General features: G+C 50.1%; 1 protein-coding gene across 3 annotated transcripts in view; it reads right to left on the bottom strand.

The window, feature by feature from the left end:
- Positions 1–16,977, bottom strand: part of LOC120990315 — a 459,898-nt gene that overhangs the window by 14,084 nt on the left and 428,837 nt on the right. The gene's annotated exons all lie outside the window — the stretch shown is intronic.

The raw sequence follows: 16,977 nt of genomic DNA on the forward strand, positions 1-16,977 counted from the left end.
TGCCTGATTATGTTTTTCCATTTTATTAGCAAAATCAGTGAGTTTTTTTTTATGAATGTGTGAAATTTAGGTCTTTTTCAGATTTGCGTTGACTTTTCTACTAATACAGTATGTTCCATCAAAGCAACAGAAAAAAAGGATCTGTTAAATGGACTTACTAACAGGTAGAAACAGAATATCTTTCATTTCTATCCATTGACTATATTGGTAAAAAACATATAGACAAAAATACCGGAAGATTAACGGAATGGACACCAACTGAGCATAACTGATGTTCAAAAGCACCCACTTAAATATGTAGAGATTAAATCAGACACTTTTTCCCGTTTCTCTGTTCAGCTCACAGAATAGAGTAAGGCTGGGTTCACACTAGCGTGTCCGGATTAGGTCCGGATGCGTCCTGGTGTGTTGCGGCAAACCCGCGCGAGTAGGAATGCAATTGCAGTCAGTTTTGACTGCGATTGCGTTCCGATGTTCAGTTTTTATCACGCGGGTGCAATGTGTTCTGCACGCGCGTGATAAAAAACCGACTGTGGTACCCAGACCCGAACTTCGCGATTGGTGTATCGTCCTTTTTTCTAATGTTGGAAAGATGTTCCCCTATACGCCTCCGAAACTCTTTTAGTTTTGCCCACATATTGCTTGAGGCAAATACATGTGGCTACATATACGACACCAACTGTCCTACAGTTTATGAAGGACCTGATGTTATACGTGCTTCCTGTAACAGTACATCTGACAGCATTGCCTTTCTTAATCGCTTTACAAGCTTTACAATTACCGCACTTTAGGTGCCCACAGGTTTGTTGCTCAACCATGTCGCTTCAATAGGAAGATTGTATAGGCTATGTACCAGCTTATCTCTCAGATTGCTTCCTCTTCTGTATGTTACCAGGGGATGGTCTCCCACCAGGTGACCTACTGCAATGAGCAGGACACTGGGTCAGTGGGGCTGCTATGCAGTGGGTCAGATTTAGGTGTGAATAAGTTTGTGACGCCAGTTGCAGCTTGCGCAGGTACTGTAAAAGGGCCCTTTAAGATGGTATAGCTCATGTACTAGGTTAGGAATGCCAGAGGGGGATATTGTCTCTGTATTGTGTCAACGGTGTCTCCTACCTTAGTACGGCCGGACTCCTGTATCCTGGCTCACATGCAACAAATTGAGTGTTGTAAATAGGAGTAATGGAGGAATGATGGAATTCCACACAGAGAATAGGGTCCAACTTGTCTTTACTTGAGGTTATTTTATGCAGCTCTAGATCCATACAATGTTACAGCAATAGTCTAGGGTCCCAGCAGGTATTGGCAATATGTGGCAGGAATTATATATATCTTCTGCATCTAGTACATACACCCTTAAGAATCTGGCAGGTATCTGTCTTCTGCTCTGTCTATCTTCTACTTTGTTTGGGCCTGACTACCTATGGAGGTACTTATCTTCTCCTTGTATTTGGAATCTGTATTTACAGGACTGATCGCAGGGAATGGTGGTTTCTTCCTGGAGATCTAGTAGTTCTGAATTTGGCTGCTTTCTTTGTCATGTAAGGAACTCAGGCTGGGAATGTTGCAAAGGCCTGAATCCTTGGTTGGGATCCCTGTTTCTAGGAGCTCCTATTCACACAGCCTACCCCAACAGGGGGTGGCTGGTACACTACCTAGAACTTTCTGTCCTCCCTCTGAAGTAGGGTGTGGGAACATTCCACTCCTCCTCAGATGGGGGAAGCTAGCCTGGAATGGTATATTACAGTCTAGGTATACTAACTTGCCTTATTCTGTCTACATATTGCTGCCACCTGCTGGTGTACATTTGTAATTACAGCAAATATATTCAATACAGACATAGAAATGCCATACAATATAAATACAATGTCAGGTTACACAGGGTGACAACACATCTACACTTTAACATCATATAGCCAGGTGACAGAGAGTTTAGTGACATACTCTGGGATGTTACACTATTATTGGGTCTGATTTCAACAGTCCCCAATGTTCATTCAGTAGGTCACGAATTTCCCTGTGTGCCACATCATAGGTCCGTATGATCCGGATTGTGCTGTCGTTAGAATATCGGTTTCTGGGAAGCAGGAGGTCATCTCTGTTACTTACTGAAGCGTGTGCATACGCCTCAGTGAGACATGACCTTGGATACCCTCTTTGAGAGAATCTTTTTTGCAAGTCATTTGCAGCCCTTTTAAAGTCTACCCACTCAGAACAGTTTCGCCTAGCTCGTAAATATTGGCCCTTAGATATGCCAAATTTGAGCCTATTTGGATGTGCGCTTTCCCATCTGAGTAGGTTATTAGTGGCCGTAGGTTTGCGGTACATTTTGGTAACAATCTTTCTCGATTTTTCAATAGTAATTGACAAATCGAGGAATGTCAGATGGGTGTCACCAATGTCACTGGTGAAGAACAGACCAAGAGCATTGTTATTTAGCTGTGACACAAAATCATGGGAGGCCACATGGGTGGCATTCCATAGAATGAAGACATCGTCTATGAATCTCAACCATAGAGCCACAGACAATGTCCATTAGTCCATTTTGTCACTAAAGACATGTTCTCTTTCCCACCAGCCCAGGTAGAGATTGGCAAAGGTCGGGGCACAGGGGGTACCCATGGCCACTCCCCTGAACTGGTAGTAAAATTTCCGGTTGAAGAGGAATACGGTCCAGAACGAACTCTAAAGTTCCATCACGAGTTCACCGTAGGCCACCAAATGTGATCCCCTCTCTTGAAGAAATGTTCTGACTGCTTCACACCCCTTATTGTGTGGTATAGAGCTGTAAAGTGCCTCTAGGTCATGGCTGGCTAAGTAAGCTTCTGTGTCACAATAGACGTAATTTAGGCGTCTGAGGACGTCCATGGAGTCTTTTACGTATGACGGGAGATTAAGTACAAAAGATATCAAATTTCGTCCACGTACATGCTGATTTTCTCAGTGAGACTCCCTATGCCTGACACTATGGACCAGCCTTTTAAGGGACTAAGCCCTTTGTGGATTTTTGGCACACTGTAAAAAGCAGCTATCACCGGACATTCGGTTAGCAGGAAAGAGAATTCTGTCTTATCAATAAGGTGACATTGCTCAGCCTTTATTAGGATGTGCTGACGTTTTGTCATGCCCCACTCTGACGATGTGCGGAGGTCGGCCAGGATAGCAGCACGAGTTTAGTATTTGTTTTGGTGTCGTGCTGGATCCGCCTCTCATCAGGTGCACTGGGTGGAGTCATTAGTTTAAATGGCCTCCAGCTAAGTGCTCTGAGCGGATTATACTGATCATTTTTGTCTGGGAAGTTTGGAGGAAAGGTTGGCTGTCAGTTCCTGCTCTCCGAGATAAGTGGCATTTCTAGTTTGGTTGTTTGTGTCATCTAGCCCATCCAGGTTCTGTGCGAGCAGGCTGCTCCTTTCTCCCCACTTCACCATCTCAGGGAGTTCAGGGTTTTGTTAGTCCAGGCTGGTGGACACAGCACACCTATCTTTAAGGTCTGCCTGTGGGCTGAGCAGTGCAGGGAAAGAGGTCAGGGATTTACTAGGAGGTGACCCTTCCCCTGTCTCTCGTCCAGAGCCTGGTTGGTGTGTTATCATTTATACTGAGTGCACGTCCGCCGTGACATTATAATCTGCCATACTGTGACTGCCATCGCTCAGCGCTTTTGTGGTGGCGTAAATTGATGCACTGGTTGACCGCATGCAGGGTTTATCACTAGAGGTTGCGGATCTGCGTAGTATGGTCACACAGTGTCAGAGTGCTGGCATCAGGTACAGGTCAAATTGTTGGGGAGCCTAAAGTCACTCTTCCTGAGAAATTTACAGGGGGTACTGATGATTTTTTCAGTTTCAAAGAGTCATGTAATTTGTTCTTTCGATTGTGCCCTTTTTCATCAGGTAATGAGGATCAGAGGGTGGGTATCATCATGTCTTTGCTTAAAGGGGACGCGCAATCCTGGGCTTTTTCTCTGCCGCCCGGTTCTCTGGCCCTCCGGTCGGTGGAAGAATTTTTTAAAGCCCTGGGATTGATTTATGATGACCCAGATCGAGTTTCGATGGCTGAATCAAAATTACGTAACTTACTACAGGGTAAACATACTGAAGTTTACTGCACAGAGTTTAGGAGGTGGGCTACTGAGTCGGGGTGGAACGACCCCGCATTACATAGTCAGTTTTGTCAGGGGTTATCTGAAAGGTTGAAAGATGCCCTGGCTTTTCATGAATACCCATATACTTTGGAGAACGCAATGTCTTTCGCTATACGTTTGGATAGATGTATCAGAGAGAGGTGTAAGGGTCCCTCCGTGCAGGGGATTCCTCCCGCGTGTGGTTTTATTTCACCAGCTGACCAGGGTGATATTATTTGTTACTCTGGGGTAGGGGAGGAACCCATGCAGTTAGGTCAGATATCTTGCCATTCGGATAGCAGAGACTTTCGAAAAGTGCACAATCTATGTTTCAATTGCGGGAAGAGGGGTCATTTTGTTTTTTCTTGTCCTTATGTTAAACCACAGGGGGAAGAGATAAAGAAAAAAGAAAAAAAAAACTCCCCTCACACTTGGTAGTATGAATGGTGTGGTGGAGCAGACTGGTATGCAAGTTCCCTGCAGTTCTCGTTTTCTCCTTTCAGCTATGGTGGCGCTAGAGTCTAGAAATGTGTCTGTTGATGTTTTTCTTGATTGTGGTACTGGGGTAAATTTAATTGACTTTCTGTTTCTTCAGGGCCTGGGACTAAGTACTTGCACGTTAGAGAACGAGATTCGTGTTTTTGCAATTGATTCTTCCCCTCTTTCACAAAGGAGCCTTACTCACATTGTTAATGGTATTCATTTAAGGGTGGGTGAGTCACATGCTGAGATTATTTCTTGTTTTGTTATGAAGGATTTGCCAGCTCCAATAGTTTTGGGGTTGCCATGGTTGTCTAGACATAACCCAAATTATAGACTGGCAAGCGAGACAAATCATTGGTTGGAGCAAGTTTTGTTCGGATAATTGTCTTGTCACATCTATTTCTGAAGTGTCCATTTCGGCCTTGCCTCAGTATCTCTCGGATTTTTCGGATGTTTTTTCGGAGGGTGGGGCTCAAGAATTGCCCCCTCATCGTGACTATGATTGCCCAGTGAATCTCATTCCGGGGGCTAAGTTGCCTAAGTCTCGGCTCTACAACCTCTCTCAACCCGAGAGAGAGGTCATGCGAAAGTATGTCGCCGAGAGTTTGGCAAAGGGTCATATTAGACCATCCAAGTCTCCAGTGGCTGTAGGTTTGTTCTTCGTGAAGAAGAAAGATGGATCACTGAGACCGTGTTTGGATTTCCGGGAACTGAACCGTATTACAGTCCTGGATCCATATCCCCTGCCTTTGATCTCTGATCTTTTTGATCAGATTGTTGGAGCCAAGGTGTTCTCCAAGTTGGATTTGAGAGGAGCATACAATCTGATCAGGATCAAGGAGGGGGATGAGTGGAAAACGGCCTTCAATACGCACGAGGGTCATTTTGAGAACCTGGTGATGCCTTTTGGGTTGACGAATGCACCAGCGGTATTTCAGCGATTCGTCAATGATATTTTTCATCACTTGGTGGGGAGGTTTGCAGTAGTCTACCTAGATGACATTTTAATTTATTCTCCTGATCTGAAGACCCATCAGGATCATGTGAGACAGATTTTGACGATCCTTCGGGAGAATAAGTTATATGCCAAATTGGAGAAATGTTTGTTTGCGGTGCAAGAGCTTCTATTCTTGGGATAAATGCTTTCTGATTCCGGTTTTCGTATGGACCCTGAAAAGGTCCAGGCGGTTCTGGAGTGAGACCGACCGGAGAATCAGAAAGCTTTGATGCGATTTTTGGGGTTTACTAATTATTATAGAAAATTTATTTCGAATTATTCCACTCTAGTCAAACCTCTTACTGATATGACCAAGAAGGGCGCTGATGTCTCTGTCTGGTCAGATGAGGCATTGCAGGCCTTTTTGGCTATTAAGGAGCGTTTTGCGTCTGCTCCCATTCTGGTGCAGCCGGATGTATCCCAGCCATTCGTGGTGGAGGTTGATGCATCAGAGGTGGGGGTTGGGGCGGTGCTTTCGCAGGGTCCTTCTCCTGGTCCCGTGTGCCTTCTTCTCCAGGAAGCTCTCGGTCGCCGAGAGGAATTATGATGTTGGAGATAGGGAGTTGTTGGCTATCAAGTTGGCCTTTGAGGAATGGCGTCACTGGTTACAGGGGGCGTCTCACCCCGTTACTGTGTATACAGACCATAAGAATTTGGCTTACCTGCAATCTGCCAAGCATCTGAACCCTAGACAGGCCAGATGGTCATTGTTTTTTACCAGGTTCAATTTCGTGGTTACCTTTCGCCCAGGGGTCAAGAACGTCAAGGCAGATGCCTTGTCTCGCAGCTTCCCTGGGGGAGGTGATTCTGAAGATCCAGCGCCGATTTTGGCGGATGGGGTGGTGGTCTCCGCTCTGTACCCTGAATTGGAGATGGAGGTGTTGGGAGCTCAGGAGGAGGCTCCTGGTTCGTGTCCCCCAGGGAGGATGTTTGTTCCTGAGGGCCTACGATACAAGGTGTTCAAGGAACATCACGATACTGTTCTCGCTGGACATCCTGGTGGTAAGACCATCTGTGATCTGGTGTCCCGGAGGTTCTGGTGGCCAGGGTTACGTAAGAGTATTGAGAATTACGTGACAGCTTGTGAAACCTGCGCTCGGTCAAAGGTTTCTTATACTCGACCGCCTGGTTCACTTCTTCCATTGTCTATTCCATCTCGTCCTTGGACGCATTTGTCCATGGACTTTATTACGGACCTGCCGAGTTCCTCCGGGAGAACAGTGATTTTGGTGGTAGTCGTTTCAGTAAGATGGCTCACTTTATACCACTAACGAGTCTGCCTAACGCTAAGACTCTTGCGCAGATTTTTGTGGATAATATTGTGAAATTGCACGGTATTCCTTTGGATGTGGTCTCTGATAGGGGCACGCAGTTTGTCTCCAGGTTTTGGAGGGCGTTCTGCTCTCGGCTTGGTATTCAACTTTCTTTCTCGTCGGCTTTTCATCCACAGTCGAATGGTCAGACGGAGAGTACCAATCAAAACCTGGAGACCTACTTGAGGTGCTTTGTGGCTGAGAATCAGGAGGACTGGTCCTCATTCTTGTCCTTAGCAGAATTTGCATTGAATAACCGTAGGCAGGAGTCCACGGGTAAGTCGCCATTTTTTGGCGCATACGGTTTCCATCCTCAGTTTGGTAGCTTTGCTGGGTCTGGTTCCTCCGGGATGCCAGAGGAGGAGAGATTCTCTTCTGCCTTGTCCTCTATCTGGTGGAGGATTCAAGGGAATTTGGAGAGGATGGGTCAGAGGTATAAACGAATGGCTGACAGGAGACGTGTGACTGGTCCGGACCTGTGTGTGGGTGATCTGGTGTGGCTGTCCACTAAGAATATCAGGTTGAGAGTGCCATCTTGGAAACTGGGTCCAAGATTTGTTGGTCCGTATAAAATTTCTGCGGTGATCAATCCTGTGGCGTTTCGGCTGGATCTTCCGCCGACTTGGAGGATCCATGATGTCTTCCACAGGTCTTTACTAAAAAAATATGTTAAACCGGTGGTACCATCGCCATTGCCTCCTCCTCCTATTCTAGTCGAGGGAAACTTGGAGTTCGAGATCTCCAGGATTCTCGACTCGAGAGTTCTGCAGGGTTCCCTCCAGTACCTGGTGCACTGGAGGGGATACGGTCCTGAGGAGAGGATGTGGGTTCCGGCGTCAGATGTCAACGCCAGCCGACTGGTGAGGGCTAGAGTTGAGCGAACACCTGGATGTTCGGGTTCGACGAGTTCGGCCGAACTTTCGAAAAATGTTCGGGTTCGGGATCCGAACTCGACCCGAACTTCATCCCGAACCCGAACCCCATAGAAGTCAATGGGGACCCGAACTTTTGGGCACTAAAAAGGCTGTAAAAAACACCCGGAAAGGGCTAGAGGGCTGCAAAAGGCAGCAAAATGTAGTTAAATCCCCTGCAAACAAATGTAGATAGGGAAATGATGAGTTAACATAAAATAAATAAAAATTAAACAATATTAATTGGAGTGAGGTCCCATAGCACAGAATCAGGCCTCAAGTCACCCACCAATGGAGAAGGTCACTTACTATTATTTTGACCACAGCACCCAGACAAAGGAGAGAGGTCCCACAGCAGAGAACCAGGCATCATATCACCCACCACAGGAGTAGGCCACCATTTAGTTACTTTGACCCCTACACCCAGACGGAGGAGAGAGGTTACACAGCAGAGAATCAGGCATTTAGATCACCCACCACAGGAGTAGGCCACCATTGAATCAGACCCCGGCAACCATGTCAGATGGCACAACCATCAGCTTCATATCAATCAGCACAGGAGAAGGCGACTTTGAAAGACTTTGACCCCTACACCCAGACGGAGGAGAGAGGTTTCACAGCAGAGAATCAGGCATTTAGATCACCCACCACAGGAGTAGGCCCCCATTGAATCAGACCCTGGCAACCATGTCAGATGGCACAACCATCAGCTTTATATCAATCAGCACAGGAGAAGGCGACTTTGAAAGACTTTGACCCCTACACCCAGATGGAGGAGAGAGGTTTCACAGCAGAGAATCAGGCATCATATCAACCACCACAGGAGAAGCCACCATTTAGTTACTTTGACCCCTGCACCCAGGAAGAGGAGAGAGGCACCACAGCACATATTCTGGCATCATATCAGCCACCACAGGAGAAGCCACCATTGAGTTACTTTGACCCCCGCACCCAGGAAGAGGAGAGAGGCACCACAGCACATATTCTGGCATCATATCAGCCACCACAGGAGAAGCCACCATTGAGTTACTTTGACCCCCGCACCCAGGAAGAGGAGAGAGGCACCACAGCACATATTCTGGCATCATATCAGCCACCACAGGAGAAGCCACCATTGAGTTACTTTGACCCCTGCACCCAGGAAGAGGAGAGAGGCCCCACAGCACATATTCTGGCATCATATCAGCCACTACAGGAGAAGCCACCATTGAGTTACTTTGACCCCTGCACCCAGGAAGAGGAGAGAGGCCCCACAGCACATATTCTGGCATCATACTAACCACCACAGGAGAAGCCACCATTGAGTTACTTTGACCCCTGCACCCAGGAAGAGGAGAGAGGCCCCACAGCACATATTCTGGCATCATATCAGCCACCACAGGAGAAGCCACCATTGAGTTACTTTGACCCCCGCACCCAGGAAGAGGAGAGAGGCACCACAGCACATATTCTGGCATCATATCAGCCACCACAGGAGAAGCCACCATTGAGTTACTTTGACCCCTGCACCCAGGAAGAGGAGAGAGGCCCCACAGCACATATTCTGGCATCATACTAACCACCACAGGAGAAGCCACCATTGAGTTACTTTGACCCCTGCACCCAGGAAGAGGAGAGAGGCCCCACAGCACATATTCTGGCATCATATCAGCCACCACAGGAGAAGCCACCATTGAGTTACTTTGACCCCCGCACCCAGGAAGAGGAGAGAGGCACCACAGCACATATTCTGGCATCATATCAGCCACCACAGGAGAAGCCACCATTGAGTTACTTTGACCCCTGCACCCAGGAAGAGGAGAGAGGCACCACAGCACATATTCAGGCATCATATCACACACCACAGGAGAAGGCCTCTTTCAGTGATTTAGGCCTTTGGACCCAGACAGAGGAGAGAGGCACCACAGCACATATTCTGGCATCATATCAGCCACCACAGGAGAAGCCACCATTGAGTTACTTTGACCCCTGCACCCAGGAAGAGGAGAGAGGCCCCACAGCACATATTCTGGCATCATATCAGCCACCACAGGAGAAGCCACCATTTAGTTACTTTGACCCCTGCACCCAGGAAGAGGAGAGAGGCACCACAGCACATATTCTGGCATCATATCAGCCACCACAGGAGAAGCCACCATTTAGTTACTTTGACCCCTTCACCCAAACAGAGGAGAGAGGTTCCACATCAGAGAATCAGGCATCATATCAACCACCACAGGAGTAGGCCACAATTTAGTTTATTTGACCCCTGCACCCAGGAAGAGGAGAGAGGCCCCACAGCACATATTCTGGCATCATATCACACACCACAGGAGAAGGCCTCTTTCAGTGATTTAGGCCTTTGGACCCAGACAGAGGAGAGAGGTCAGAGATTAGCTTCATATCCCCCAGCACAGCAGAAGACCGCTTTATTTGACTTAGGCCTCAGCACCCAGACAGAAGACAGAGATAGCATGGCAGAGGTTATGGCTTCATGTCACCCGTTAGTTTAACCGGCCACTTTCATCTGGTTAGGCCCCGGCGCCCAGACAGAGAAGAGTTTCATTCAACTGTGGGTTTCATAAAATTTGTATCAAATAAAGAAGTGGCCCGTAGTACAACAAGACATGTTTTAGGCAGTTAATAAGGACTACTCTGCACAAGGGAGGGACAGGTCCTGTGGGATCCATGCCTGGTTCATCTTTATGAAGGTCAGCTTGTCCACGTTGGCTGTGGACAGGCGGCTGCGCTTGTCAGTAATGACGCCCCCTGCCGTGCTGAATACGCGTTCAGATAAAACGCTGGCCGCCGGGCAGGAAAGCACCTCCAAGCAGGGGCGTAACGATCGCGGTCGCAGGGAGTGCGACTGCGACCGGGCCCGGCGGGGGGAGGGGGCCCGCTGTACTAACATGTAATGAAGCTCTGTGAAGGGGCCCGGCATGAAGTACAGTGACAATGCCGGGCCCCGTCAGGGCGCTCCATTCAGAGGCGTAGCGTGGGGGGGGGGCCGGGGGGGCCGTCGCCCCGGGCGCCACTCTGCAGGGGGCGCCGTCTGCGGGGCTGGCACAAATTAAATCGCCGACGCTGTGTTTTTTTTTCTTCACACAGCGTTCGGCTGCAGAGCAGAGTGAGGAGGCGAGAGGGGGCGGGGCATGCACGGCAGTTCCCGATAGGCTCCGCCCACCTTCCAGGCGGGAAGTACAGTGCAGACTGCAGAGCCAGGAGCCGGAGGCAGCAAGAAGAAGCAGAAGATCATGGCTGCAGCTGAATCAGTAGGAGACTGTAGTCCAGCTATGAGCCTAGAGACAGTGATTCAACTTGAATTACTTAGTGGGGGCATTGTGCACTGTCTGTGGGGACAGTATTACTTTGTTGGGGCCCTGGGGCGCAAATTACGTAATGGGCAGTGCCCATTACGTAATTTGCCCGCCAGTGCCCCCACTAAGTAATACTAACTGCCCCCACAGACAGTGCACAACTCACTGCACACTGCCCATTACGTAATTTGCCCCCCAGTGCCCCCACTAAGTAATACTAACTGCCCCCACAGACAGTGCACAACTCACTGCACACTGCCCATTACGTAATTTGCCCCCCAGTGCCCCCACTAAGTAATAGTGCCCCACAGACAGTGCACAGTTGTGGCAGTATTACTTAGTGGGCCACTGGGGGGCAAATTACGTAATGGGCAGTGCGCAGTGAGTTGTGCACTGTCTGTGGGGGCAGTATTACTTTGTTGGGGCACTGGGGGGCAAATTACTTAATGGGCAGTGCCCATTACGTAATTTTCCCCCCAGTGCCCCCACTAAGTAATACTAAGTGGCTGAACAAATGCATGCCCTCGCAGGGGCAGCAGTGCAGCACAATCCACCATTATCCGGCCGGCCAGCAAGTACAGGAACAGCCAAACAGGAGGAGTCAGATCGATGACAGCCAGGTAAGAATCAGGAGAAGATGTTAGAACTTAGATGGATGGATCACAAGTAGGGGGCGTGGAGCGGGCGGCGGCTAGTCGGGATTCGGACTCGAGAGCACCGGCGCTCCCAGGCAGAGTGCGCTCTGCGCGGTGGCCTACTCTGCTTATAGGTGGCGCCGGCCCTGGATTCAAGCGACCCTGAGACAGAGTGAGTGACAGTCAGTGTCACTGTCCCAGAGTCCCAAAGTCCCACCCTGAGTGTGTAATTAGGTCAGTAGTTTACTTTGTTGGCATTGGCTGAGGGCAGGCAGGCTTTAGGGGTAATATATGATTATATGAGTTAAGTGCCAGTAAGTGTCATGAGAGCCAGGCCAAGGCTGCCAAGCAGATGGCACCATGGCACTGCAGTCAGAGTGCTGGTGAAGGATGACCAGGGACACTGAGACAGTACTGCCTCTCTGGGATGCCATCTGCCCATCTCTGCTGTCCATATACCAGGCCTACCCTGGTATATGGACAGCAGAGATGGGCAGATGGCATCCTCTGGGCAGTACTGTCTCTCTGGTCATCCTTCACCAGCACCCTGACTGCCACGGTCCTGCTTGGCCTGGCTCTCATGGCACTTCACTGCCTCGTGCTTGGCTATCAGCGCTGAGTGACTCAGTCACACTGCAACATTGACTGAGTCACTCAGTGCTGATAGCCAAGCATGAGGCAGTGAAGTGCCATGAGAGCCAGGCCAAGCAGGACCGTGGCAGTCCGGGTGCTGGTGAAGGAAGACCAGAGAGACAGTACTGCCCAGAGGATGCCATCTGCCCATCTCTGCTGTCCATATACCAGGTCTACCAGCATTAGCCATTGATATACCACCTGCCTGTCTGGTCACCCCACCTAACACTCACGGAGACAAGTGACTCAGACTGTTAGGTGTGGGGGGACCAGGCGGTATATGAAGGGGTAATACTGGTAGGCCTGGTATATGGACAGGAGAGATGGGCAGATAGCATCCTCTGGGGGTTGTATCTTACATGGGACTGTATGCTGGAGGAGCTGAAGGGAGAGTGATGTGTTTTACATGGGACTGTTTTACATCCCTTCCTTATGTGATTATTCTTTTTTTTTCTATCACCACAGGGACCTTGTTCTGGATCCAGCGGACATCACACCGACGCCAGCGACACCCTGGATGAGGTAGGACCAGATTTTATTAGGACTGGGTGAGTGTAGCCATGCATTGGGCTCTTTCACACGAGCGGATCCCGTGTGGCTAATCTGCTGTGTGAAAGAGAGCCAAGCCCCACTCCGGACAGCAGAGACACCGAGCAGTAACATAATTGATAATGCTCTGTGGCTCTCTATGATCGTTTTGCTACAAAATCACGGTGACCACTTTATCTCCCTGTGATTTTTTAGTAAAAAGGTCACAGAGAGGCACGGAGCATTATCAATCGCGTTACTGCTCCGTGTCTCTGCTGTCCGGAATGGAGCTTGGCCCTCATTCACGCAGCGGACTAGCCACACGGGAAAGCCATTAGTAAGAAAATCTGCCGCTTCTTTATAAAAATCGGGGGGTAGGGGGGCCCCGATACAAAGTTTGCACTGGGGCCCATAACACTCTAGTTACGCCACTGCCTCCAAGGCATAACATGCTAACTCTGGCCACGTGGACAATTTCGAAACCCAGTAGTTGAATGGGGCCGAACCATCCGTCAGGATGTGGAGGGGTGTGCAGACATACTGTTCAACCATGTTAGTGAAATGCTGCCTCCTGCTAACACGTTCCGTATCAGGTGTCGGTGCAGATAGCTGTGGCGTGGAGACAAAACTTTTCCACATTTCTGCCATGCTAACCCTGCCCTCAGATGAGCTGGCCGTGACACAGCTGCGTTGGCGACCTCTTGCCACTCCTCTGCCTTCACCTTCCACCTGTTCCCCTGTGACATGTGGGAATGCTCTCAAGAGCGCCTCTATCAGCGTGCGCTTGTACTCGCGCATCTTACGGTCGCGCTCCAGTTCAGGAATTAAAGTGGGCACATTGTCTTTATACCGGGGATCCAGCAGGGTGGCCACCCAGTAGTCTGCACACGTTAAAACGTGGGCAACTCTGCTGTCGTTGCGCAGGCATTGGAGCATATATTCGCTCATGTGGGCCAGGCTACCCATGGGTAAGGACAAGCTGTCCTCTGTGGGAGGCGTATCGTCATCGTCCACCGTATCCCCCCAGCCACGCACCAGTGATGGGCCTGGGCTGCCACCCCGCTATGAACTTGCGTCATCCTCGTCCCCCTCCACCTCCTCCTCCTCATCCTCCTCGTCCTCCAGTACAGTGCCTTGGCTGGCGACTTGTGAACCTGTCCTCTGCTGCTTAAACAAACCTCCCTCTGAGCCACTTCGAACAGACTGGCCCGAAAGTGTTAGAAACGAGCCCTCATCCTCCTCCTCCTCCTCCACCTGGGCCACCTCCTCTAACATCATTGCCCTAAGTGTTTTCTCAAGGAGACATAGAAGTGGTATTGTAACGCTGATAACAGTGTCATCGCCACTGGCCATGTTGGTGGAGTACTCGAAACAGCGCAGCAGGGCACACAGGTCTCGCATGGAGGCCCAATCATTGGTGGTGAAGTGGTGCTGTTCGGCAGTACGACTGACGCGAGCGTGCTGCAGCTGAAACTCCACTATGGCCTGCTGCTGCTCGCACAGTCTCTCCAGCATGTGCAAGGTGGAGTTCCACCGGGTGGGCACGTCGCATATGAGGCGGTGAGCGGGAAGGCCGAAGTTCCGCTGTAGCGCAGACAGGCGAGCAGCGGCAGGATGTGAACGGCGGAAGCGCGCACAGACGGCCCGCACTTTATGCAGCAGCTCTGACATGTTGGGGTAGTGGTGAATGAACCTCTGCACCACCAAGTTCAGCACATGCGCCAGGCAAGGGATGTGCGTCAAACCGGCTAGTCCCAGAGCTGCCACGAGATTTCGCCCATTATCGCATACCACCAGGCCTGGCTTGAGGCCCACCGGCAGAAACCACTCGTCGGTCTGTTGTTCAATACCCCGCCACAACTCCTTTGCGCTGTGGGGCCTGTCCCCCAAACATGAGTTTCAGAATGGCCTGCTGACGTTTACCCCGGGCTGTGCTGAAGTTGGTGGTGAAGGTGTGTGGCTGACCGGATGAGCTGGTGGAAGCAGTGGAGGAGGAAGCCGAGTAGGAGGAGGAGGCTACAGGAGGCAGAGAATGATGCCCTGCGATCCTAGGGGGCGGAAGGACGTGCGCCAAGGAACTGTCCGCCGGGGGCCCAGCCGCCACTACATTCATCCAGTGTGCAGTTAGTGAGATATAGCGTCCCTGGCCGTGCTTACTGGTCCACGTATCTGTGGTTAGGTGGACCTTGCCACAAATGGCGTTGCGCAGTGCACACTTGATTTTATCGGACACTTGCATGTGCAGGGAAGGCACGACTGTCTTGGAGAAGTAGTGGCGGCTGGGAACCACATACTGCGGGACAGCCATGGCCATCAGCTGTTTGAAGCTGTCTGTGTCCACCAGCCGGAATGACAGCATTTCAAAGGCCAGCAGTTTAGAAATGCTGGCGTTCAGGCCAAGGGCTCGAGGGTGACTCGGGGGGAATTTGCGCTTCCTCTCTAAGGTTTGAGATATTGAGAGCTGAACGCTGCTGTGTGATATAGTGGAGACGCTAGTTGACGGTGGCGGTGGTGGTGGTGTCGGTGGCACATCCTCTGTTTGCTGCTCGGCAGGTGGCAACATTCCTCTCGAGGCGGAAGCCGAGGCAGCAGCGGTAGAGGGAGCAGGGGGAGCCTCAGCGAGTGCCTGGTTTTTAAGGTGTGTACCCCACTGCAGTTCATGCTTTGCATGTAGATGCCTGGTCATGCAGGTTGTGCTGAGGTTCAGAACGTTAATGCCTCGCCTCAGGCTCTGATGGCAGAGCGTGCAAGTCACTCGGATCTTGTCGGTAGGACATTGTTTAAAGAAGTGCCATGCCAGGGAACTCTTTGAAGCTGCCTTTGTGGGGCTGGGTCCCTGTTGGCGATGTCCAGTAGCAGGCGAACTCTGGGGGCGGCGGCTCGTCTGCTTTGGCCCCCTGCTCCCTCTTTGGCTTCGCTGTTGTCTCGGTCTCACCACTACCTCTTCCTCTGAACTGTGAAAGTCATCGCCACGACCTTCAGTCCATGTGGGGTCTAAGACCTCATCGTCCTCTGCATCGTCTTCCACCCAGTCTCCCTCCCTGACCTCCTCCTGTTCAGTCTGCACACTGCAAAAAGACGCGGCAGTGGGCACCTGTGTTTCGTCATCATCAGAGAGTCGGTGACTCTGCTGTGGTGGTATTCCCATGTCCTCTTCATCTGGAGACATAAGTGGTTGTGCGTCAGTGCATGGTATGTCTTCCTCCACTGGGGAAGGGCTAGGTGGACGCCCCTGGGAAACCCTGGAAGCAGAGTCTTCAAACAGAAGAAGAGACTGCTGCATAACTTGTGGCTCAGACCGTTTCCCTGATATGCTTGGGGGTGATGTGACAGACTGATGGGCTTGGTTTTCAGGTGCCACCTGTGCGCTTTCCGCAGAAGACTGGGTGGAAGACCATGTGGTGAACGTGCTGGAAGCACTGTCGGCCACCCAATCGATTAATGCCTGTACCTGCTCAGGCCTTACCATCCTAAGAGCGGCATTGGGCCCCACGAGATATTGCGGTACATTCTGCCGGCTAGTTGAGGGAGTTCGTTCCCTACTGTGTGCGCCTGGGGCCGAACGGCCACGTCCTCTACCAGCAACAGAGGCTCCACGGACACCACCACGACCGCGTCCTCGTCCCTTAATAGTATTTTTCTTCATTGTTGCGATTCAACTCGCACCACAATGAAATATATTATTTTTTATAAGCAAAATCCCCTCACTGGAATACTTTCAGTCTTTTGACTGTATGGATTACAGATGGAATGACTGTTATATGTGAGTACCGCTTTCTTTGACAGATTCTAGTATGGGTACATATATGTTTTCCCAACCCCAGCACATTAGTTTGCTAATTCCAGATGTATGAAACGCAGGCCTAACTGTATCTAGTATATTGAACGCCAGATAAACTAACTTGGCCTTTTTTAAATAAAAAAAATTCCCTCACTGGAATACTTTCAGTCTTTTGACTGTATGGATTACAGATGGAATGACTGTTATATGTGAGTACCGCTTTCTTTGACAGATTCTAGTATGGGTACATATATGTTTTCCCAACCCCAGCACATTAGTT

This window comes from Bufo bufo, chromosome 2 (genome assembly GCF_905171765.1).
Source record: "Bufo bufo chromosome 2, aBufBuf1.1, whole genome shotgun sequence".
NCBI classification, from domain to species: Eukaryota; Metazoa; Chordata; class Amphibia; order Anura; family Bufonidae; genus Bufo; species Bufo bufo.